Raw genomic sequence first — 22,441 nt, 5'->3', positions numbered from 1 at the left:
GGTCTAGTGTCCCTCCATGCCCATGTGCCCCAGATGGCTTTCCAGGGAACGCCGTGAGCCACTTCCCTCCCCACGGACGCTCCTTCAGAATGACCCGCTGCCCCACACTCCTCCCTAACCTGTGCTTGGCACTTGTCTGTCCCCGTGAAGGCACAGACCTCCTCGTCACCCACCATTAGGTCCTGCTCCTCCAGGACCTGTGTGGCTCCAGTGGCACAGGGTGGATCAGCAGTGGGACCTGCCCTCAGCAAGCCACAGCCGCTGGTGACCGTGGACAAGGAAACAGCGTCCTGTGCTACGGCCGCGGGGTGTGCAAAGGGCAGCCTCTTCCACCGGCGGGGCCTGCTGGCGGAGCAGGCCAGGAAGGCTTGGCGGAGCAGGGCGGCTCTGACCACCGCTTTGTGGCATGCGTCGGAGCTGGCCAAGCTGAGCGGAGAGGAGGAGCACAAGCTGGCCAGGTCGCACCCAAGGGTGTCCAGTTCGCCAATAAGAACCAGTTTTTTTTTTTTTTTTTTTTTTTTTTTTCTTGCAAAAACCTTCGAAGGAGGGAGAATTTATATCCTCCTGGAGATCTGTGTGGGGCCTTTGAAACTGCACAATTGTGGCCCCAAGGAAGGAGAATCCCATCAAATAGCCTGTGTCTAAAAGCCTCAAAAAGACACAGAGCAGGAGCTAAGGCCGACTTGAAAATACGTCTGTAAACACAGCCACGGCCCCGTTTCTGCAGCCTCGAGCGCCAGCGATTTGTTCAGACAGTGGCAGCTCAAGCCATTTCTCCTTTGATATGTTCTGGAAAGGCGTGCTAGAATTTTCTTCAGGCAACAGGGCTTTTGTTCCTTTCTTGCCAAGGAGCCATCCATCCCTTGGCTCCTGACTCTCCGAGCCGGGTAGGCGGGGAGTGGACCTGGTCCTCGCTGGCAAGAAAATCAAATGACTTCTGGGCTTCCAGAGGGTGCTTTTAAATTCAGTTCTGATTGATGTGTCCACCGCCTCGAGTGTGTGTGAGACTTTCATGTGTCCTTTGTGATGAACCCGGGAGAGAGACCCTGTGAGTCACCTTCTTTTACAGGTGAAGAAGCTGAGGAAAGGGAGGAGGCGCGCACAGGAGAGGAGGCGGAGGAGCCCGGGTGTTCACTTCTGTGGGGCTTCTGTGTAAGCTTTCTGGCAAGACCAAAGAGGAGGCACTGTGGGCCCCATTTTGCAGCAGAGGAAACTGAGGCTCAGAGAGGAGAAATATCCAATCACAAAACAGCAAGTCACCCGTGTACCGCCAGGCCTCTTTCCACACCCCTCTTAGCTGGAACCAACCCCAAGGCCTTTGGACCCCACCAGCATCTCTGCAAGGCCGTCTCCAGGACCTAACGTGTCTGTCCACCCAGGGGGCATGGAAAGGGAGATGTGGATCCTACCCTCCTGGGCCACTGATATTGGTGAGAAGCCAGAACGGGCAGCTGTTGCAGAGTGAGGACGGGCTGGGTGCTAACATTAGGCAGAAGGATTCTTTCTGTCCTCCTACCGTCTGGTAGACTCAGTGCCATGCCAAAGTCCCCCACCTTGTCATGACAGAGTCTGAATGAAGGCTGTCTGGCTCTAAAGCACCAGCTCCTAACTACAGGGGAAGGTCATGTAGCTCAGCCTTGGAGACACGATTCTGCAGGCCATTTCTCAGCTGTGTGTGCTTGGGCAAGTTACTTCCTCTCTCTGGTCTTCTACTTCCGGGGTTGTGCAATGACCATGCAGCAGTGATTAACTAAGGAGGTGTAAGGAGCACCTGAGAATGCATGCAAAGCCTTTGCCCAGGGCTGGACTCAGACCTTGGAAGCTGTGCATCTGACCCTGACATTGCCCTGGCTGGGGCTGGAGGCCCTGGTGAAGCTCCCTGCATGGGCCAGCACCGCCTTCTGCCTCTGGCGGCTCCAGGTGTCCTATCTGCGTAGTTGAGGGATGCACTCTAAGGATGGAGGAGTGGCACGCTCCTCCTGGGTCCTGTGCCTGCCCTCAGGAGTAGGTACCAGTTCCCCTGAAGGTGGGCAGGTATGCCGAGACCATATCCGCCCTCAACCACTCCTGCCCTCAGACACAACCAGCTTTTGCAGGACGGTCACAGGGGAAGGAATTTTGCTTCTTGGGATTTGGTAGGCCTGACCCTCCGGCTCAGCCAGTGGGGAGGTGAGGGAAGCAGATGGTGTCTCAGCCACACGTTCCAAAGAGCGAGTGGATGGAGCTCTCCCTAAGAGCCATGTGGACCTGGAAGGCAGACCCTGGCCGGCCGGCTGCGCCGAGGCTAGGCGACCTGATCTGGTGCTCGGACTTCGCATTTCCAGGAAAGCAAAGCCTGCTGCAGGACTCTCCCTGGGAGGCCCCCGAGGAGGGCTGGCACTGCCCACAGCGCTGGTGCCCGGGAAGCTGGAAAGCCCATTGACAGGACAGGCGCCTGCGGCCCAGCCTGCTCTGTGTCACCTCACCTGGTGAAGCCCCAGCTTCCTCTTCTGCAAAGTGCCAGTGGCATCTGTGTTCATTTCCTAAGGCCAGCCTAGCAAAGCACCCCAGCTAGGTGCCCGCCAGGATAGAAATGGCTCTCTCCCAGGGGCGGACACGTCCAGGCAGGGGTGTGCAGGGCCGGCTGCCCCGGGGGCTCGTGGTGTGTGTCCTGCCTTCTCTGTGCTCTGGCCTTGCTGGAAACCCAGCACTCTTTGGCCTCTAGACAGCAGCCCCTGGCTCTGCCTCCGTGCTGCCCGTAACTCTCCCTGAGTGTCCCCGTCTGTCCCACTGCAAGGCTGCACCTAGACTCAGCTACATCTTCAAAGACCCTCCCAATAAGGTCACTTCAGCACGTCTTTTTGCTGCTAGGAAAACGGAGACCTGGGCCAAGTACCTGGCCAGCCCTGGCTGGGGAGCTGCCTTTCCCTCCCAGTGGATGCTTTTCTGAGTTGCTCCCAGCATCCACCAGTGGTGTCCTTATTAACGAAAGGCAGAATTTGTTTATTCCAGCCCCAATGAATCCATACTTATAAAAGAAAATACTCAATACAAAATATGTTTATATGAAATTCTAGAAAAGGAAACCTTAAAGAGAGAGAGAGAGCAGGTTGACAATCACCCCGGGACACAGGCCAACAGGAGGAAAATCTGATGCTGTCCTGTAGCACAGTAGGTAGCTAGTTGACAGCAATTAATTGAATATTAATTGGCTTAATTAATTATTTGAAAGTTCTCGACACATAGAAATGATGAATGCCTGGGGTGATAAATGCGCTCCTACCTTGACTGGATCATCACATGTTGTATTTATATATTTGGATGTTACACTGCATCCCATAAACAGGTACCATTCTTCTGTGGCAATCAAAGGTAAAAATACATATTGAAAAAGGATCACTCAGGGCCGAGGAAGAGGGCAGACTGAGAGTGACGGATAGCAGGAAGATGTGAGATGTCTTTTGGATGTGATGGAGCGGTCCTGAATTTAGATGATGCTCATGGATCCCCCACTCTGTAACTACACAGGACATTACGTGGTATATTTTTAAGGGGGGACTTTATGGTATGTAACCTGTATGTCAATGAAGCTATTTTAAAATGTAGAAAGTGTGAAACTAGTTCTCCCGCCCTGCTCCCTTATCAGAGGGAGCCACTGTGAACACAGGGCTGTCTCCCCCACACTTACGTCCATGTGTTGGAACGTACGCAAATGAGTGGTGTTTATCTTACATGTGTCTTACCTTTTGCAGGAGGAGGGTCCCACAGCATGCATCGTCTCTCAACATGGTTGCTCTCTTACCCGTGTGTCTTGGACAAATCTCACTGGGAGAACGCATGTGTGGCTTTGCTCATCTTAACCCGCATGGCACTCCATGGGATGACCGAGATTCAAGGATTTACTCTTCCCTGTTGGGGACACTTTGGGGCCTCTGTTTCTCACCATTGCAAGAACACACCTGTGGGAAGCTGTGGGGTGGGAGTGAGCAAAAGTACCATGGAAGAGGGGAGACACCCACACGGGGCGGTTCCTGCTCCTGCGCCCTTCCTGTTGGTGGTGGTCTGGCAACGTGGGATGGAGCCCAGCTCTGCCTGCCATCCACTACATCCCAGCCCAGCCTCCCTAAGTTGCCCAGACTGGCCTCCAACTTGGGATCCTCCTGTGTCAGCCTCCTAACTTTCTCTCTCTCTCTTTCTCTCTCTCTCTCTCTCTCTCACACACACACACACACACACACACACAAAACGGCTTCAAGGCATCCCTGCTACTGAAGGAAGGGGGTTGAAAGACCTGGAAACAGCCACCCCTAGGTATCAAGGGATAGAATCTAAGACCTCCCGCAGACACTGAAACCCAGGGCTGCTCAAGTCCCTTGTACGTAATGGCATAATATTTGCGCGTAACCTATGCACATGATCACATATACCTTAAGCCCTCTCTTGAGTGCTTATAATCCCCAGCACAATGTGAGCGCTCTGAACACAGTTGCTATGCTGTACTGTTTAGGAAATAATGATGAGGAAAAAGCCTGCACATGTTTAGCACAGATGGAATTTTTAAAAATATTCCCGACCCAAGTTGATCAAACCCACAGTTGCAGGGCCAAGGATACTGAGGGCTCTTGTAACCAGAGTCACAACAAACGAAACACGACTCACTCTCTGGAGGCCACTCTGAGGCATGGCCAGGTCGCTGACCTGATGTTCTCCAAGGCTTTTGCTACAGGGCTGGGCACACGTAAACACGGTGTGGTCACAGCGCTGGGGACCGCCAGGATGCAGGTGACCCCTGGACCACAGCCGCCGCCCTATCTTGTCCTTCAGTTCTTTCCTCACCCACCAGGCGGGTTCTGCCATGGCTTTCCAGGACTTAGGATGGGCACTGCCCAGGCAAGGAGCTCACTGCAGCCCTGGAGGCAGCCGGGAAGCATCGGCAGTCGCCAGGTGGGGGGCCCGTCTGGCAGGCGGGTGCAGCCCGCTGAGTCGCGCGGCTCCCAGAGCAGAGTGCTCTGTTCCGGCTCCAGCAGCACTTAACCTCCTGGGTCAAGTGTACTCGCTGGCTTCAAAGGCAATTAGGTCTGCATCTGTACCCACTCTGATAAAACGGCTCACAGCCAGGCGTTGAGACCTGTCACCTGCTTCCTCCCCTCCCCCGAAGCCCAGCTTCTGACAGCTTCCATCCTGTGGAGTCCACTTGTTAGCCAACCCTGAGATAGAAAAGTGGCGTTTCTTACAGAATCCCCTGTACCCAGGACCTCCTGGCGTGGCGTCCCTCTTCCTGGTCACCCTTCACGCACGCCTCCTTGCTGCCCACGCCAGGTGGGTGGGAGTTAGACATGGGGAGACCTTCTTCCCAGAGTTCCGCAACATCAACAGACCTGAGGTTAGAAAGCCAGGTGACAGCAGAGGCGACCTGTCAGAGGCCTTCCGGAACTGCTTGGCTGAAGAGCCGCGCCTGCTGCAGAGCAGAGTGGGCAGCTGGTTTGGGCCAAGGAGACTCCTCAGAGGACGATGACCACTGATTGTGCGGAGCCATGTCTCCTGAGGCAGGGCTGGGGTGTCCCCTGGGAATCCTGCTTGACCTCCACTCTGAGAGGCCACAGGGCTCGAGAGTCTGGGGACCCTACCCAGATCCGGCGCTGGCAGCCGGGCCTCATGGTTTCAAACCTCCTCGTGGCAGGCAGAGGGTACAGCGCAGGAATCACGCTGGCTCCATGCTGGTCTCGTGACCCTGGGGAGATGTCAGCCCTGCGGGGGTCTCGGCCTCTGACTCTGTAAATCGAGATTAGTGATAGTACCTGCGAGTCTGGGGCTCCGAGGATGGGGCTGGCCTCCTTAGCTGGGGCAAGGTGCCTGGGGACATGCTAGGTGCTCGCAGCTGGGTGCTGGTCCCCCCCGCGCTCTGTCGACCTGGAGGCTGACTCCGGAGTGCAGGAAGGGGTGCCTCTCGCAACAGTGGGACCTGGCCTTCCCCCTTTCTTATTCCGTGAGCTGGGTCTTGGTTTAAATTTCACTCTCCAGATCCTGCCTGTCGGGAGCCGAGGCCTCCCAGTGGAGGTGATGGGAAGGCCGCGAGCTTCGGAATCTTTAGAATGTGATTCTGAACTTGCTCCCCTTGCCCACGACCATACACAAGTTGGTTCTTCCTGAATGGGCAAAGATGTGATCCTGTAAAATGACGGCCCCTGCCCAGGGCTGGGCCCTGCCCGCCTCTCCCCATCTGCAAAGTGTCGTGGAGAGGAAGGGAAAATAAAGAGGCCTTTAACGACGTGCTGCCTTGTGTGCTTTGGAAGAGCGTGGTGAACCTTCTAGCAAATTGCCGCTGATTATAGGAAACCTGACTTTGGCTTCCGCAAACACCGCCAGCATCCTTCCAGTTCTCGGTTCTTGGCAGAGACAGAACTTTCTTCCGTTATTATTTCAGTTGGCTTGAGCTATTGACAACGCATTTATCAAATGGGGCATGAAGCTGCCCCCATGGAATAACCTTCTAGAGAAGGCAACGGGAGCCAGGTGAAGCGAGCCAACAGCTGAGAAGCCCGGCACAGGTTCCAGAACCAGCGTCTGCCTGCCCTGTAATCATATTTATTTAAGAAGTTACGGAATACATGCATGCTTATTATCATAAAGCCTGCAGATATCTATCTATCTACTATTATATCGTTATGTTATATTTCTACTGGACTGCATTGCTATAGACCATTACATAACCATTATGTGAATGAGGTACAGCTATACTACCAAAATATCAAATTCCCTCATGTCTCCCCAAACCCTGTAACTCTCAGGATAGTTCATTCTGTTGACATTTCCTAGCCTCGCTCCGACTTTTCAAGAGTCTTCGCATTAAGTCAGTTATCTCATTTTTCCATCTGAGGTCTCCTTCTGGTCCCTCCTGGGACCCTTTCAGATATCCTCTCCATCTGCACTCTGCTCTTCACAATGCTCACATATTTGTGTTTAAACTCGGGCTCTGTGTTTTGCTGATGACTTCCTCTCTTCCCTCAGTGGAGGTCTGACATAGAAGTCTCCCTGGAAGGTGTCTGTGGTGGCCCCATCATGGTCACACACTAGTCTGGAGCAGCACAGTCCAGTAGAAGCATGAGGCCAGTCACACACGTACTTTAGATTTTCTAGCTGCCACATTAAAAAGAAAAGTAAAAAGAATAGGTGGAGTTAATTTTGACGTCCCACACCTCACCAACCTTTATCTTCTAACGTCACACACACTCTAGTGACGTCATGGTATCCTGGGAACTCACCCTTTCAAAGTGTCCCCTGGTCATTTCTGGGGGTGTCCAGGGGATGAGGTCAGCTCCAGTCACTAAGTAGCATGTTCACTGTCCCCTTTCCTCAGCTCCCATGGGTTCCTATCAACCTCAACATGCCTAGTACCCTCTTCCCAGGTTGCTGAGCACCAGGCGTATGTGTGTGTCCACACCAAGGGGTCATCTGGAGCAGTTCTGTCATCTTGAACCTTTTAGATCTTTCCTTGTGAGGGTCTCCAGGCCCTTTCAAAGAGCCGTGGGAGAGGCAATGCCTGCCTTATCTTCGCTCATCTTGCCTTCCTGACCCATCCCCTAGCAAAAATGTCCATTTCTCAGTGTCCCCAAAGCTCCTACACACATGAATGCAGTAGTCTACAGGTGATTTAAGGTATGCGGTAGTATTTGTGTAGCTTATATGGCAAATACTATGCCATTTCATATAGGGACTTGGGCATCCTTGGGGTATCCTGAAATCAACTCCCTTTGGATACTGAGGAAAGAGCACTGGTGTAAATGGTTACTTGGTAAAGAATTAGAAGCAGAGTGATTGTTAGAAAGAAAATAATTAATCTGGACCGCCGTTAAAACAATTAAAAATGTGGTACTTCCATTCATTCATCCATCCACCCATCCATCTGTCCACTCATCCATCCATCCATCCACTCAGCCATCCATCAATCTACTCATCAATTCATCCATCTACTCATCCATCCATCCATCCATCCATCCATCCATCCATCCATCCATTCATTCATCTACTCATCTGTCCATCCATCCATCCATCCATCCATCCATCCATCCATCTACTCATCCATCCATCTATCCATCCATCCATTCATTCATCTACTCATCCGTCCATCCATCCATCCATCCATCCATTCATCTATCCATCCATCCATCTACTCATCCATCCATCTATCCATCCATCCATTCATTCATCTACTCATCCGTCCATCCATCCATCCATCCATCCACTCACCCATCCATCCATCTACTCATCAATCCATCCATCCATCTTATACATTCTGTAAGGGTTCAGGATCTCCCCCAGAGTTCTCTTCTAGATTCAGGAAAACTCCATTTTCTACTTTCAAGGACTTCTCAGTATTATGAATGGACCAGACAAGTCCTTCCACTGGCTCAGTGGCTGTGGTAAGTACTGAGCTCATATGAAGCACACGAGGGACAGCAGCCAGGACTTCTTAGGGGAGAGAGCAGAGCTGACCTTCAGGAGGTGGGAGGTGGTAAGTCAGGGAGGCAGCCGTCACACAGATGCCCAGGTAGGGAAGGAGGGAGGAGCCCTCTAGGCAGAAGGAGCAATGGTTCAACGGGAGCAGCAGTGGCAGGTAGAACTGCGAGTCCCTGAGGCCCCTTTGAACCACTGCTGTGGCCGGGCCACCTGTAGTTTCCTCCTGGGATTTTTCTTCACCCATGCCTCCAGGACCATCCCTTCTCAGTTTTCGTTAAGCCCTAGCTCAAAACACCTCTGCTTTTCCTCGCCAAACCCCTGCCTCCTGTCCAGGCAGAACAACGAATGTTCTTCCTCTGGATTCATAGATACTGTTGCTGTCCCTCTGTTGTTGGTCACACTCTACCACAAACTCGCTGCCCTGGGCCACTCCACACCCTCACAAGGATGCACTGAGAACAGGCTCAGGCCCAGGGACCACAACTGTGCCATCCACCATCATGGAAAGGAGCTGATGTCTTCGCAGATCTCCCTCCTGGGCACGGCTGAAGGAGGGACGCAATCTGAGCTGGTGCTAAACAGCTGGAGCCTGGCCCTCTCCAAGTCCGCCTCAGCCCACAGATAGTCCCTAAACCAACACAGTCTCCGACACCTGCCTGCCTGCTGGCGCACCTCTTCATCCAGGCTGCCCAGCTGCGTGTGCCGGGCCTGCCCGCTCTAGTCTCCGAGTGCCGCCTCTGAGCTACTGGGCCCCATGTGAACACTCCCTGGAGTACTGCAGAGCCGCAGGCCTCTCCCACCCTCAGCTCCCTTCCCGCTGGGTCAACTCCTGCCTCAGCTCTTCTGTGGTCTGCGCACCCCTGTAGCAGGTCTTGGGGTGCTGGCTCAGGGAGTAAGGGTCCTCGCCCAGCAGCCAGTGGGAGGGGAGGCTCCGAATGCCTAGTTATCTCTGTCCCTCTGACATTTGTCTTCAGTCTTCCTGCCAAACAGTGGGCAACTCCAGGTCATGGGCTATGTTAATTAGCTTGGTGGCCCCAGAGCTACCGCAGCTTCTAGGGCAAAAGGCCATCAATTGTCAAATCAATGACTTCTAAAGGAGAAACATACAGGAGTGGCTTAAGTAGCCAGTGACTTTCCAAAATAAAAATAGCACTGGACTCATGGTCCTGCTGTCACCAGCCCATTCAGTTATTTTCTTTTAGTGGCGGGCTTTCAAATTATAGTTTACAGCAAGTTGAAGTCTCGGGAACAAAAGCTATCCTGGCTTCATCCAACACATCCTAGTTCACTGGTTTCTTCCCTTCATTGTATTTTGAACTTGAAGACTGGTCATAAACAACCAAACTGATTTCCCCACTCCTATCAGCTCTTTCTTACAGCTTGACAAATGCTGCTCTGGTCCTCCATCCATGCATCCTCCAGGTCAGCAGTGGGGCACAGCTGCCTCTCCCTGTGGGCACCAGTGGGTGCTCCTGGGCATGGTCCCCTCCCCAGGAAGCCTGCCCCTCCCATCTCCCAGGAGAAGTGAGTGCTGGGGTTTGGCTGGGAGGGAGCATGCTCTGTCCTCTGGGTCTCAAACACAGCCAAGCGGGTCTAGGACACCGAGGGCCTTGCTCTCTCCCTCCCATGGATGGCAGGCTCCTTACCAGCTGCCCAGCTGTTACGTCAAACTGTGCTCTCCACGTGAGCTGGCCACTTGGGAGGAACTCGGTTACTTACCTGGCCAGGCCCACGTTGGCCTTGGTTTCTGTGTGTCAAGACAGATGGATGGTGCTCCTCTCTTGAGACACGTGGAGGAGCTGAGAGTCTTGCTGAGGATCGAGACAGCCCAGGGACTGAAGGAAGCGTCATGAACTGGTGGCGTCTGGCGGGCCGAGGTTCTCCAGATGCCCCAGGCGAGACGGCCACAGGGTGGCACAGGTGAAGCTCGGCACCCAGCGCTCAGCAGTGGCTCAGAGGAAGCGCTGCTGCCACATGGCTCTGCTGGACCTTCACCAATGGAAAGGGAAATCAACAGGGGTCGGGTGGTCCCGGGCCATGGCCATGGACTCAGCAAATCAAGCACCTGAGAGCCGCAGGCCCTGGGTCCTCCGGATGAAGACGGCACCCTGCACCCTCTCCTGACCTCCATGTAGGCTGGCCCGGCCTACATGTCCAGGCCGCGGAGGGCAGTCTCCCTGCAGTGTCAACCTGGCTCCACGACCTGCTTAGCTTATCCACCCAAGCCCTCCGGCTCTGCCCCTCGCCCGTTCCCAGCTTCATCCCTACTCGGGTTCCCTCCCGCCCCTCTCTGCACAGCGGCTGCTCCCAGGCCCTTGCTGAAGCCATGCCCTCCACCCGAGCCACCTTCCCCATGTCCCCAACTTCTGTTTGCCCTTAAGGTCCAGCTCGAGCGCGCCCCCTTTCCTGCCTATGGCCTCTGCATGGCCCGGCCAGACAGTCCCTGTGCTAATCTGTGACCCCAGAGCCCTCTCTGTTTATAGTCAAGCCCCGGCCAGGCCACCAGGTAATTAAAGGTCCTCACGTCTCTTCCCCCAGGGCAGTGACTGCCGTCCGGTCGGGATGACCTTATTCATCCTAGCAGACGCAGGCCTTGCCTGGCTCGGCTCCTGCACATAATAGATAGGTAGTGAATGCGAAGGGAATCCCTAGGGAGAAGGGAGCGAGGGAGGAAGGGAGGAGAAGGGAGCGAGGGAGGAAGGGAGGACAAGCTCCCCATAAGAAACGCAGGCAGTGTGGGCCTCTCCCTGCGAGGTCTCCCGGCCTCGGCCTAGTGCGCTGCTAAGACCCTCGGGGCCCAGAGAGCCTGGCCAACCCTGGCTCTGCCTCTGGCTGTGAGGATATGGGCAGACTGTTTAACCACTCTGTGCTTCTGCTGCCTCTTCTCCAAGGCCAGGATGAGCATCAGGTGTGACCTTCACACACCACCAGGACTTGGGCTGCAGCAAGTTAACCGCGGTCTCCGCAGTTCATGGTCACACCCCAATGAGTCACCCAGGAGTCTTCCAGGGCTCCAGGCTCCCTCCACCCCGGCCTGCCTTCCTGAGATTTCTCCTGCTTCAGGTGGTGGATCCGGGAAGACAGCCAGGACCACGGGAGCAGGGCCAGTCCTAGGAACGTGGGGACGTGACATTGGCAAAGTTCTGATGTTCCAAGGCTTTACACGGTGCAGTGGCCAGGGCTGGCCAGCTTGAAAGTGGGTACCACTGTGGACATTGAGAGGAAGGGAGAACAAGGCCTTGGTGGACACAGACACTCCGGGGCTCTGCAAGCTTTCAGTCAATGCGGGTGCCATCGCCACGGGGAAGCTGCCGCCATTCTTGATGGATAATGAGAACATTTTGCAGATGGTCAAGGGCCTCCCCACCCAGGCATGGGCTCTAGAATACACGTATTTTGAGTCTGCTCAGGAGGGACACCCACTCAGTTACCCCCTTCTGTCCTCACTGGGTCAACAGCTTTGTGTTGACTTTGCTATTGAGGGAACTACTTCAAGCGGGAGCCACAGGCCCGGACCCAGGTGACAGACTTTGTCTCTGTGGCCTCGGGCACTAGGCAGACTGTCTGGATCCCTGTGTCCACATCTGCAAAATGTCTGAGAGGAGAGGGGACATTTCAGAAAGGATGATTTCAGATCTCCTGCTAGCTTCTGGAAGGCCATTCTGTGATTTCATTTATTTGTGGGCAGCTGGGTCATAGGGCGGTTCCATCCTAGTCCTTTGAGGAATCTCCACACTGCTTTCCAGAGCGGTGGTACTAATTTGCAGTCCCACCCGCAATGTATGAGCGTACCTTTTTGCTCACATCCTTACCAGAGTGTTTATTATTATCTTTACTATTATTTTGTGTTCTTGATGATTGCCATTCTGGCTGGAGTGAGATGGAATCTCAGTGTGGTTTAGATTTGCATTTCTCTGATTCTAGGGATGTTGAACATCTTTTCAAATATTTGTTGGCCACTTGCATTTCTACTTTTGAGAAATGTCTGTTTGGTTCATCTGCCCATTTATTGACCGGATTATTTGTGTTATTGTTTTTATGTTTTTTGTGTTCTTCATATATCTGACAAAGGTTTCCTGCGCTCTGTGGTCTCTCTCTTCACTCTCTTAATTGCTCCCTTTGCTGTGCAGGAGGTTTTCCTATGAATCCATCCTGTTTGTTGACTCTCGGTTTTAATTCTTGAGCCTTGGGAGTCAAGCCTGGACCAACGTGCTGGAGTGCTAACCGTTTTCCTCCAGCGGCGTCAGTGTTTCTGGCATGCTTCACAGGTCCCTGGTCCCCTTTGGGTTGATTTTCACGCGGGTGAGAGATGGGCTCTAGTTTCATTCTTCTACAGGTGGATATCCAGTTTTCCGAGCACCACTGGTTTAAAAGTCCGCCTTTACTCAATGTGTGTTTTTGAGCTTTGCCAAGGATCAGGTAGCAATACCTATGTGGATTTGTGTCTGTGTCTCCAATCCTATTCCGTTGGTCTTCCTTCTCTGTTTTTATGCCAATACCATGCTGCTTTTTAACCGCAGCTCTGTAGTATAATTTGAGATCATTCAAATAATGTGTTGCCTTCAGTACAGCTTTGGTTGCTTAGGATTGCTTTGGCTATTCTGGGCCTTTTATTTTTTTCATATGAATTTCAGGACAGTTTTCTAGTTCTATGAAGAAGGTCATTGGCATTTTAATGGGAATTGCATTGGATGTAACCCTTCTGGTAGTAGGGCCATTTTCACAATGTTAACTCTGCCGGTCTACAAGAGCATGGGAGGTATCTCTGTCTTTTAAGGTCTTCTTCAATTTCTTTCCTCAGTGTTCTGTAATTACCTCCTCGGTCAGCTAGAGCAATAAAAGCACACCAATGTTTACAGCAGCACAGTTCACATGAGCCAAGTCATGGAACCAGCCCAGGTATTCCCAACAAACAATTGGATAAGGAAAATGTGGTATCTATACACCATGGAGTTTCACTCAGCATAAAGAATGAAGTTACGCCATTGGCTGGTAAACGGATGTAACTGGAGAATATCATGTTAAGTGAAATAAGCCAGACCCGAAAGTTAGTGCTCTCAGGTTTTCTCTTATATGCAGAAGCTGCAGAGAAACATGGAATTTTTTTTAAAAGCAAGAGGAATCCCATGAAAATAGGAGGGTGAGCAGTGGAGTAGAGGAGGGAAGGGGTGCGGGGAGGGGAGGGAACAGGAAGGGACCACAGAAGGAAACCCACCAAAGGATGTCATGTGTACATGCATGCAGCGTCAGCTTCTGGTATGCCTCGCAGGTCTCTGGTCACCATGAATTCTACTTTTGTGTCTGTCTGTATTGCACCAATCAAAAAATGAATCCAAAAATGAAAAACAGCCACTCTGTGAAACAAGGTCGAGTACAAGAGAATGTCTCTGGCATTGAACGGTGTTTACAACAAGAAGCCTTTGGCAGAGATGCCACCGTATGGGGGGCACAGGTGGAGCCCGGGTGAAATACCAACCGTGCCCTCTAGGGGAGCACAGGGCTGGTTTCTGCAGGGCCAGGTCAGGGGTTCCAGTGACTTGGAGCTTCACAGTCTCTGCCAATGGGATCAGAGCAAATAGATTTTGAATGTCTCCCTCCAGAACATTCATTTAAAAAATTAAAAAATGTTACTTGTAACCAGGAAATCACTGACATTTAGTTAATTGGTCCAAACAGATTGAATGGTCAACTGAGTCGGTTGATATGCCTGAAAGCAGCGGCCAGCTACAGGACAAGCTGAACAGGGCTTCCGTCTCACAAGGACATGGATGGTTTCCTTTGAAGTAGTTTGTCCAAGAAGCTGGAGTCTGCCCAGTACCCTGGCCTATTGGTTTCATCTTCAGTCCATTTTGTTGTCATGAAGTTTAATGTGATCAAAGAATGCTCCGATTCACTTGCTCACTCTTTGGCAGGACGATGGAAGCCAGTGTAACACGCACACAGGCCGTGCTGTCAGCCACAGGCACCGGCCGTGTGAACAGTAGTCCTCTGTTTGCAGGGCCCTGCGTTGAGCCAAATCTGGGGAGCAGGCAGTTGAGAGGAGCACAGGTACTGGAGGAGGCCTGGGCATGCATGCAACGTCACACGCAGTGGGTGGCCAAGGATTGTCCCTGATCAAAAGGCCCCAGTGGATCTAATCCCGCGCCCTGGGGCTCTGGCTCCCAACTGCCTGCAAGTGATTAGTTCGCAGGACCTCAGCGCTGGGCCAGAGGGGCTCGGAGGCTGGGGTTACGCAGTTACTCGCTTTATTTGTTCTTCATTAACACTTTATAGATTTTGAAAATGTTTATGGGAATGGGGAGGGGGAGAGGAGCAGAACAAAGGGAACGAATAGCCATCGTGCCCTGGATTCCTAGTAAACTCAGGCAAGACTCTGGGCCCATGGGACGCTCCAGTTCTCCCTGGGGGGAGGGATGGCTTTTCAGCCAAATGTAAAGGGCACAGTGCTGCTCGACTTGGTCCAAGACAAACTCAGTGCATTTGGGGGCTGAGCAGTGAGACAGGGTTTGGAGGTGCGGGCGGCTCTCTCGGGTTCCCCTCCCACGCTGTCTGTGGTGGGCTGGACACGGTAGCAGCACGTGCTGTGCTCCGCCTCTCTGCTGGGTGCCCGGTGCCGGGTGGGCCCTAGAGATGTACCTGACAGCAAACATCAGGGCACCGGCCCTCCTGCAGCTTGCCAGCGAGGGAGCCACGCGTTCATAAGACAATAATCCACGTCCAACCGGGAGAGGCCAGCGTGGTGAGGCACAGTGAAAGCTCCTGTAATGCAGGAGGAGAAGTAATCGGGTCAAACGGGACACGTGGGCCCATTAAGGGCTCTTCCTAGCACGGAGGTCCTTGCAAGCTCACAGCTTCAACACAAGTCCCCCTGGGAGACAGATCTGGTTCCAACATCTGCTCCTTCTGTGGCCTTCTGCAGATCACTCATGTTGGGAGCCTCCGTCTCCTACTCTGTAAAATAGGCCACGTGGGGAGAGTCCCTGATAAAATGCAGGTCCAACACTGGAGACAGTGTCTGATATGTAACAGGTGTTTTAAACAAGAAGTCAATCAAACCACTGGTCCTTCCAACCGTAGGGGAGGGTCCACTACGCAGGACAAGAGCACTGAGTTCGGCATCTTCAGTGCGCCTGCGTCGCCTGCGTCGTGACTGTGGCCCGTTGCCATAGATGTGGATTGTCACCTGTGTCATGTCGACACTCAGAGGTCCCCGGTGTGGAGCACTCTCGACACTGGGATCCAGGGTGCATGCCTTGTGCCGTTTGATGGGGCTTCTTGAGACCCCATCCTGCCCACCAAGGGCAAGGAGTAAGGCCACCAAGTGGACTCTGCCTTCCTGGAAGTGGAGCTGCACAACAGAAGGACCCGTGTGGTCCCCGCCCCCAGCCGCGGCCCCAGACAGGCTGCCCTCTTCCTGCTCCTGCCTCTGGAGCGGGGCCCACATCCCTCCTGGCCTGTCCTTCAGCCACCCTGGAGCTGCCAACCCTGTCAATCTTCCAAACAACCCTGCTTCGACTGTGAGCTGAGGGCCAAAGCACACTAATTAATATCGCAGCGCAGAAATTGGAACCAGAGGATTCCAGAGGCCTGCACAAGGCCCCGGAGAGCTTACCGGTCCGAGTGCGGAGCTGCTGAACTCCAGATCCAGGACTCCTTTATATACATGGCGCCCAGAGATAAAGAAATAAACATTGGTGCTGGGGCGACATAGAGAGAAGGTCTCGGTTTCCACGGTGTCCACCCTCTCTGACCTCCCGTCCACCGGCGTCCATGAAATTCCAGCCCCATGTGAGAGGTGTCCTCTGGGGTGTGCCGTCTGTTCACGTGAAGGGCTTCCAAAGCCCCCGCTCAGCTGCCCCCGCTCTCCAGTTGTCTCTCCCACAGACAAACAGCTCACATTTTCTTTCTTCCTGTGAAGCACACCCTCTGGCCAGAGGCCCTTTCTGGTCCAGGCACACTCTGCTCTGCCCTCTCCCACGTTCTGTCCGGCTGCCCTTCCTGTCTCTCTCCTTCTCATTTCTTTTGACATCCTCGAGAGCTACTCTGCCCCAGGCCTGGGGAACCACCTTGGAGGGGTGAGAAACGCAGCCCCTATCTGGGGGCCTCCCAGCGGGCCAGGAGGGTGGGCAAGTGTGGAGCCGGGGACAGGTGGTGCAGGATGCTGGGGAGCACAGGCCCCCTCCCAGAAGCCAGAGAAAGGTGCCTGAACCTGAGTTTCTAAAGGATGAGCAGGCTATGACAACAGGAAGGGGAAATGTGCATAAAAGGAAAAAAAGAAAAGAAAATGAAGACCAAAACAATGAGCAAGAGAGCTGAGTTGACATTGTTATAAATACTGTACAAATGCGTCTGTTCACACATCTCGGGGGCAGAGGGCTTGCCTAGCGTCCATGAGGCCCTGGGTTCAGTCCCTAGCACTGCAAAGAAACAAAAAGAAGAAAGAAGAACACATACAAATGGATTATCAGCTCAAGAAAAGGTGCTCGACATCATTAGCCCTCAGGAAAATGCCACTCAAACTCACAAGAAAATACCGCTCTACCTGGTAGAATGGCTACAATCAAAAGACAGTTAATAAGAAGTGTTGACAAGAATCCGGGCAAGCTGGAACTCCCGTACACTCAGTGAGAACATGAAGTGGGGCAGCCTCTGTGGAAAGAGTCTGCTGGCTCTGTGAGAAGTGAAACGAAGTTGCTGCAGGACTAGAACTTGACCCAGGGGCGTGGCTCATGGACCCAGCCGTGGTGTTTACAAAGTGATACTAGCCCAACGAAGCCAGCCCGCGAGAGACTCGGTCCGGGGCCTGCCAATCTGCCATTCCTGTCATGGGGTTTGGCCTTCGCACACTTGAAGACGGGCCTTCTTTCTGAAATAAGTCTCTCTGCCAAGAACTGGAAAAACACCTGTTCTTCAGTTTGAATTGAGAAGTTAAAGGGACCGTGGAGAAAGTTCACTTGTGAACGAGAAGTTCCACCTTCAAGAGGGATGCCCAGTGCCAGTCACAGAGGCAGCCAGAGAACCCTGGAACACGCGGCTGCTGCTGCAAAGGTCAGGGACACAGAAACTGCTACTGAAGTCCTCTTATAAACACTGAAAAGGGGGGGCCCTCAAAGTCCAAAAATAGGGTTTTTCTTGAACAAATTGTAAGTATTAGATGCAATAACATCAAGCAGCAAATTAAAAAGTCCTGTTCTAGAAGCATCTTTGAATGTGCATGAGCATATAAAACACGACTTCCATTTTATAAAACTAACCTGTGTCCAGTTCAGCCTGATCCTCCGGGATTTAGATGTGTCCTTCTGAGGGACCTAAACTCATTGGACGAGTGTCTAATGGCTTGAGTTTGTCTCAGTGAGGACACATGGAAGAAGACACCTGGGAAAGATGGGGAGGGGATGGAGGAGCCCAGCAAGGTACCTGGGGCTCCCCGGCCAGCCCCTGGCACATGCCCGCACTGCGCCACGCAGCTCATGGAGACCCCCATGGGCTACACTCCAGGATCACGTGACCCCCTCTGGCAGCATAGTGGCAGGCCTGGAGGGCCTCTGGGGGGGTGGAGGAGAGGCCCCCCTCTTCCTTGCAGGGCTTGCTGGCCTGGGCAGGCGGGGGCTCTGGGGCCACAGGACGCCTTTGGTTTCTTCAAGAGCATCAGGACATCTCCTCTTGGCTCAGTGGGCCCCAACCTGGATGCAGGCGGACCCGGTTCCAGCAGAGCGTAGAACATGAGTCTCTCTTGAGAGCTCGCTGGAGATCCCTGCTCTGGGGCCCTCTGGACCAACTCAGGGAAGTTTCAATGGGGACACTTGGCAAAGGAGATCAGAGGACAGCTCTGTTTCCGTTCATGTGACCTCCTTTGAACACCCAGCTGGCATGGAAAATTGGGGAATATTATTTGCATTTGTAAATATATCAAAATACAGCTTCCTTAAGTGGTAGAGGAGCAGAAGACTTACATTTTCTTCTGGATAGGTTTTGCGTTTTGATTGCATCTAAAATGAATAGATGCTACTTTTATAACAAGAAAATCTGAATTATATTATCCTGAAAATATTTGTTTAACGATATTAGACATTTTTGGAAGTGACCCAGAGTAATGGCTTCCAAAATGTGGCTGAGAGTCTCGCAGGGTGTTCAGATCCATTCAAGGGGGTGGGGCATGCCGCCGTGGTGAAAATCCATAGACACAGGCTGGTGATTATTACCCATCTTCGTGAACAGAGAAAGTGACTCTCCGAGGCCTGGAGGACCAGGTGTGCGCACAGGTGCTGTGTGATTCCGGGTAACCCACCTAGTCACAGGGAGGATGTTCCACTCTGGGTCTTTTGTCCATTATTCTCCTAGTGATTTTCTGAGGCAGGTGTGGGTCTCTACACTCTGGTTTAGAGTCTGAGATTCTCCCCTGGCCCACACCTGAGGCCTGTGCACCTCATGGGTTTGGATCCAGAGTTCCTCAGGCAGGTGTGTGTTTTTTTAAAGGATAAGCCCTCACTCCAGCTTACCACGGCCTCCGAAACTCAGGAACTGCTGCTGCATGTGGTTTGACGAGGACATGCTTCAGATGAAGGCGTGGAGATGTGGCTCTAACTGGAACCGGTCAGAAACATGCGGATTACATTGGGCATGACCAAATAATATGAAGATTTGGGTAGCATTTGCTTGGGGTTTTCTCAAGCCCAAACCATTTGGGAAAAAGAGAGAGAGGGAGAGAGACAGAGAGAGGGAGGGAGAGAAAATGTCAGTGTTTCTGATGAACTCCCAAGAGGGCATCTTGGTGACTTCAGATCGAATGGACTGGGTGGCGGCGTGTTTTTGACTTGGGGGCCTAGTCTACATGGGGTGGGTTGGAGGCTGTTGGATTGGTGGCTTCGGGGCGGCATTAGTAGCCGTGGTGAAAGGGACACTTCACCTGTCCCTCCAGGTTCATTCCAGGTTGTGAAATTTTGCCCACAAAACCTTCAGAGGCCAAGAGACACTAGGAGGAGGCAGACCACAGACTGTCCACCTGGAGGCAGGCTGCAGAGGGCCGTCCAGGAGCAGCCACACGGAGGGCCTGGCTGTGGGAGGGAGACACCAAGGGCCCCTATGGGGCCGCGGGGAGGAGGCCTTTCCAGAGCTCCTGGTGGAGGAGCTGGCCATGGCAGTCACTGAGTTCCAGCAACACATCGAATACAGACCAAGCCCCGTGCATCCTTGGTACCCTTAGCTCTCCTGGCAAGGATGAGCAACTGGGCCACCAGACACCCTTCAAGGCAGGATGGGCTGGGCAGCTGTGGGACCTTGTTCATACGGGGTCTCCACTACCTGTAGCCTCTGCCATCTCCTGGACTCTGGGAATGCATCCCCCATGGACAAGGGGAAACCAATGGACTTTTATCCAAAGATTTAGCTGGTAGGGATGGAGCCGTATTCTGCCCATTTCCAGAACTCACATACTTTCCACCACCTGATGTTGCCCCTTGAGCAAGAAGCAAGAGACGTAAGAACGCCTTTGTGTCCAAGATTTGGACTGGGTTTTGTTTGTTGTCCAGTGCTGGCAGACCAGGGACAGACAGGCCTCAGGGAGAGGAAGGGATAAGGGGGAAAGAAAGGAACATCCCTGGGGGCCTGGAGTGTCCAGGAGGAACGCCGAGCAGACGTGAATTAACAAGCGTTTGAGGGTGCCGACCCCGGTGCACTGGCACCTCCCACATGCCTGACTCTCCAGATTCTTCTCTCAATGTCTGGAGGAGGCCCATCTCCACCCAACCCTCCTGCTGGACAGCTCCGCCCTCGGCCACCCATCCATTCTGCAGGACTTACGGTGCGCCTGCGTAGATAGACACTGTGCCCTGCGTTCAGGGAAGGTGTGAAGGCACATGCGTCTTGTTGACAGAAGTACAGGGGTGGAGTTGGACATGCAAGCAGCCAATTGCATTCACTGTGCCCTCTCCATGCAGAAGAAAATTGGGCAGTGGTCTTTCTAGGATGGCTCTCTCTCTCTGGGTTGTTAAATCCTGCTCCAGATCACCAGGGGAGGAACACCTATACACAAATGAGAGCTCGTGTTAATTGCACTTTGTTTTGTAATTGTTCATTGACTGCAGGACCCTAATGATCTGGTCATCTCAGGCACATACTTGTACTGGGCTCCCCACATTTGTTACATCTTATGACTGTAAAGTGTCACAGGTCCTTGAATGATAGCTCTGTGACGTAATATCATCGTCTGTTGGTATCAGGCCTGTATTAGTCCATTTTCTGTTATTATAATAAAATGCCTGAGGCTAAGTAACTTTATAAAGAAAGGAGGTTCATTTAACTCACAGTTCTAGGGGCTCGAGGGTATGACATCAACTTGGCTTTGGTGAGGAGCTCACAGGGAATGACGTCAGGGCAGGAATACGTGACGGAGAGATGGCATGGTGAGACAGCACGAGTGTGTGTGTTCTCTTTTCTCTTGTAGAATCACCCAGGGTCCTATTATCCAGCACCACCTTGATGATCTTACCTGATCTTAAACATCTCCGGAGGCCCCGCCTCTGAACACTCCAGCGGAATTAGTTTTCACCTCCTCACCCCCCACTGAGGACGGAACTCCGGGTGCTTCCCAGGGCCATGCTACAGCCACAGGCCCTCCCTGCCCTCTGGAGGTGCCCACCGGGCTCATCCTCTCCCTTCTCCAAGACCCCCTGCTCTGACAGCTGCTAGGTCAGCTGCCCAGGGGTCCTGGACGCCCCTCTTCAGTCCCAGTCATTGTCAAGGGGACTCCGCTCGTGCTCTTCAAATCCGTCCTCTCTGCTCCATCCCGGATCAGCTTGTGAAGTTCCGCCCGCCTCCCGGATCAGCTTCCTCACTGGTCTTCCTGCCTCAGCTGTCCCCCTGAAAATCCACTGATGTCACCTTGAAACCAGATCTCAACATGTCACTTCCGAGCTCAGGATTTCTTGGTCTCACTGACACGCAGCTCGGCACTACCGAGTTCCGTGGTCAGGACGTCCTTTCCTTCGTCCCTCCTGCAACTCTTCCTGGTGAGGGCACCCAGACGGCATGTCAGCGTTTGCTCGTGGCCTTGAACTTACCCCAGACCTCCCCTCTGCGGGGACAGATCCACTGCATCCCCGCTGCACCCTCCTCAGTCCTCAGCCCCAGATCCTTCCCTGATGGCCACTCTGGTCCCACTGTTTCAGCGACTGGCGAACAGCCCAGTGTCAGTGCCCAGGGCTTCCCGGGGATGTGGCCACGTCTTTGGCCACGGTGTATTCTGCATCTGGCACACAGCTGTAAAGAGCCTTCGGGGAGTGAGCGGTCCGACACTCGTTGGCTCTCTGGTGAGGAGACTCTTCTGGATGTTGGGTCCCCAGCCTGCGCCAGCCCCCACCACCAGATCTTATCTGGAAGTCTGCCTCTGTCTCTGTGTCAATCTTTCAGCATGACTCGAACCCAGGGGACTGCTGGTAAATCATTTGCAGTAGCCAGAAGCGCTTTCAGAGGGTGAGTCACTGGGTCCCTGCACGCACAGGCTGGCGACCCACAGAGAGTCTGTCTACAGACCCCTTTGTGGGGAGCCATTTGATTTCCTGAGCTCGAGGAGGCCTTCATTTCAGATTCCAGACTTTATTGCGACCGCAGTGCGGCTGCCCTGACCCCCTTCCTCACCTCGCCGCACTCGCCGTGATTCACGTCTCCAGGAAACCCCGTCTCCCCGGGGTCTGCCCCTGCCGCTGGCCCACAGCTGCCCCGCAGGGGACCAAGAGGGGCCGACCTGGACCGCTTCCCGAGGCGTTTTGGAAATGGCTTCTGCTCTACCCACAGACCCTCCCAGGAAGCCCCCGGACTCGTCGGCTTGCACGCTGCTCTGGTTTGGATGTTTCCACGGGAACCAATGCTTTGGGAGCCCAGTGCCCCCACATGCATGGAAACTGGGCAGCGTGGGGTCCTGTAAAGTGGCCCTCAGCCCGGCAGCGGGGCCGAGCGAGCCCTCTGTACTCCAGGATCACCTGCTGGCCGGAGGCCCCGAGTGGCTCTC

Source organism: Sciurus vulgaris, assembly GCF_902686455.1.
Source record: "Sciurus vulgaris genome assembly, chromosome: 6".
Classification (NCBI taxonomy): Eukaryota; Metazoa; Chordata; class Mammalia; order Rodentia; family Sciuridae; genus Sciurus; species Sciurus vulgaris.
This window is presented reverse-complemented; position numbering follows the sequence as displayed.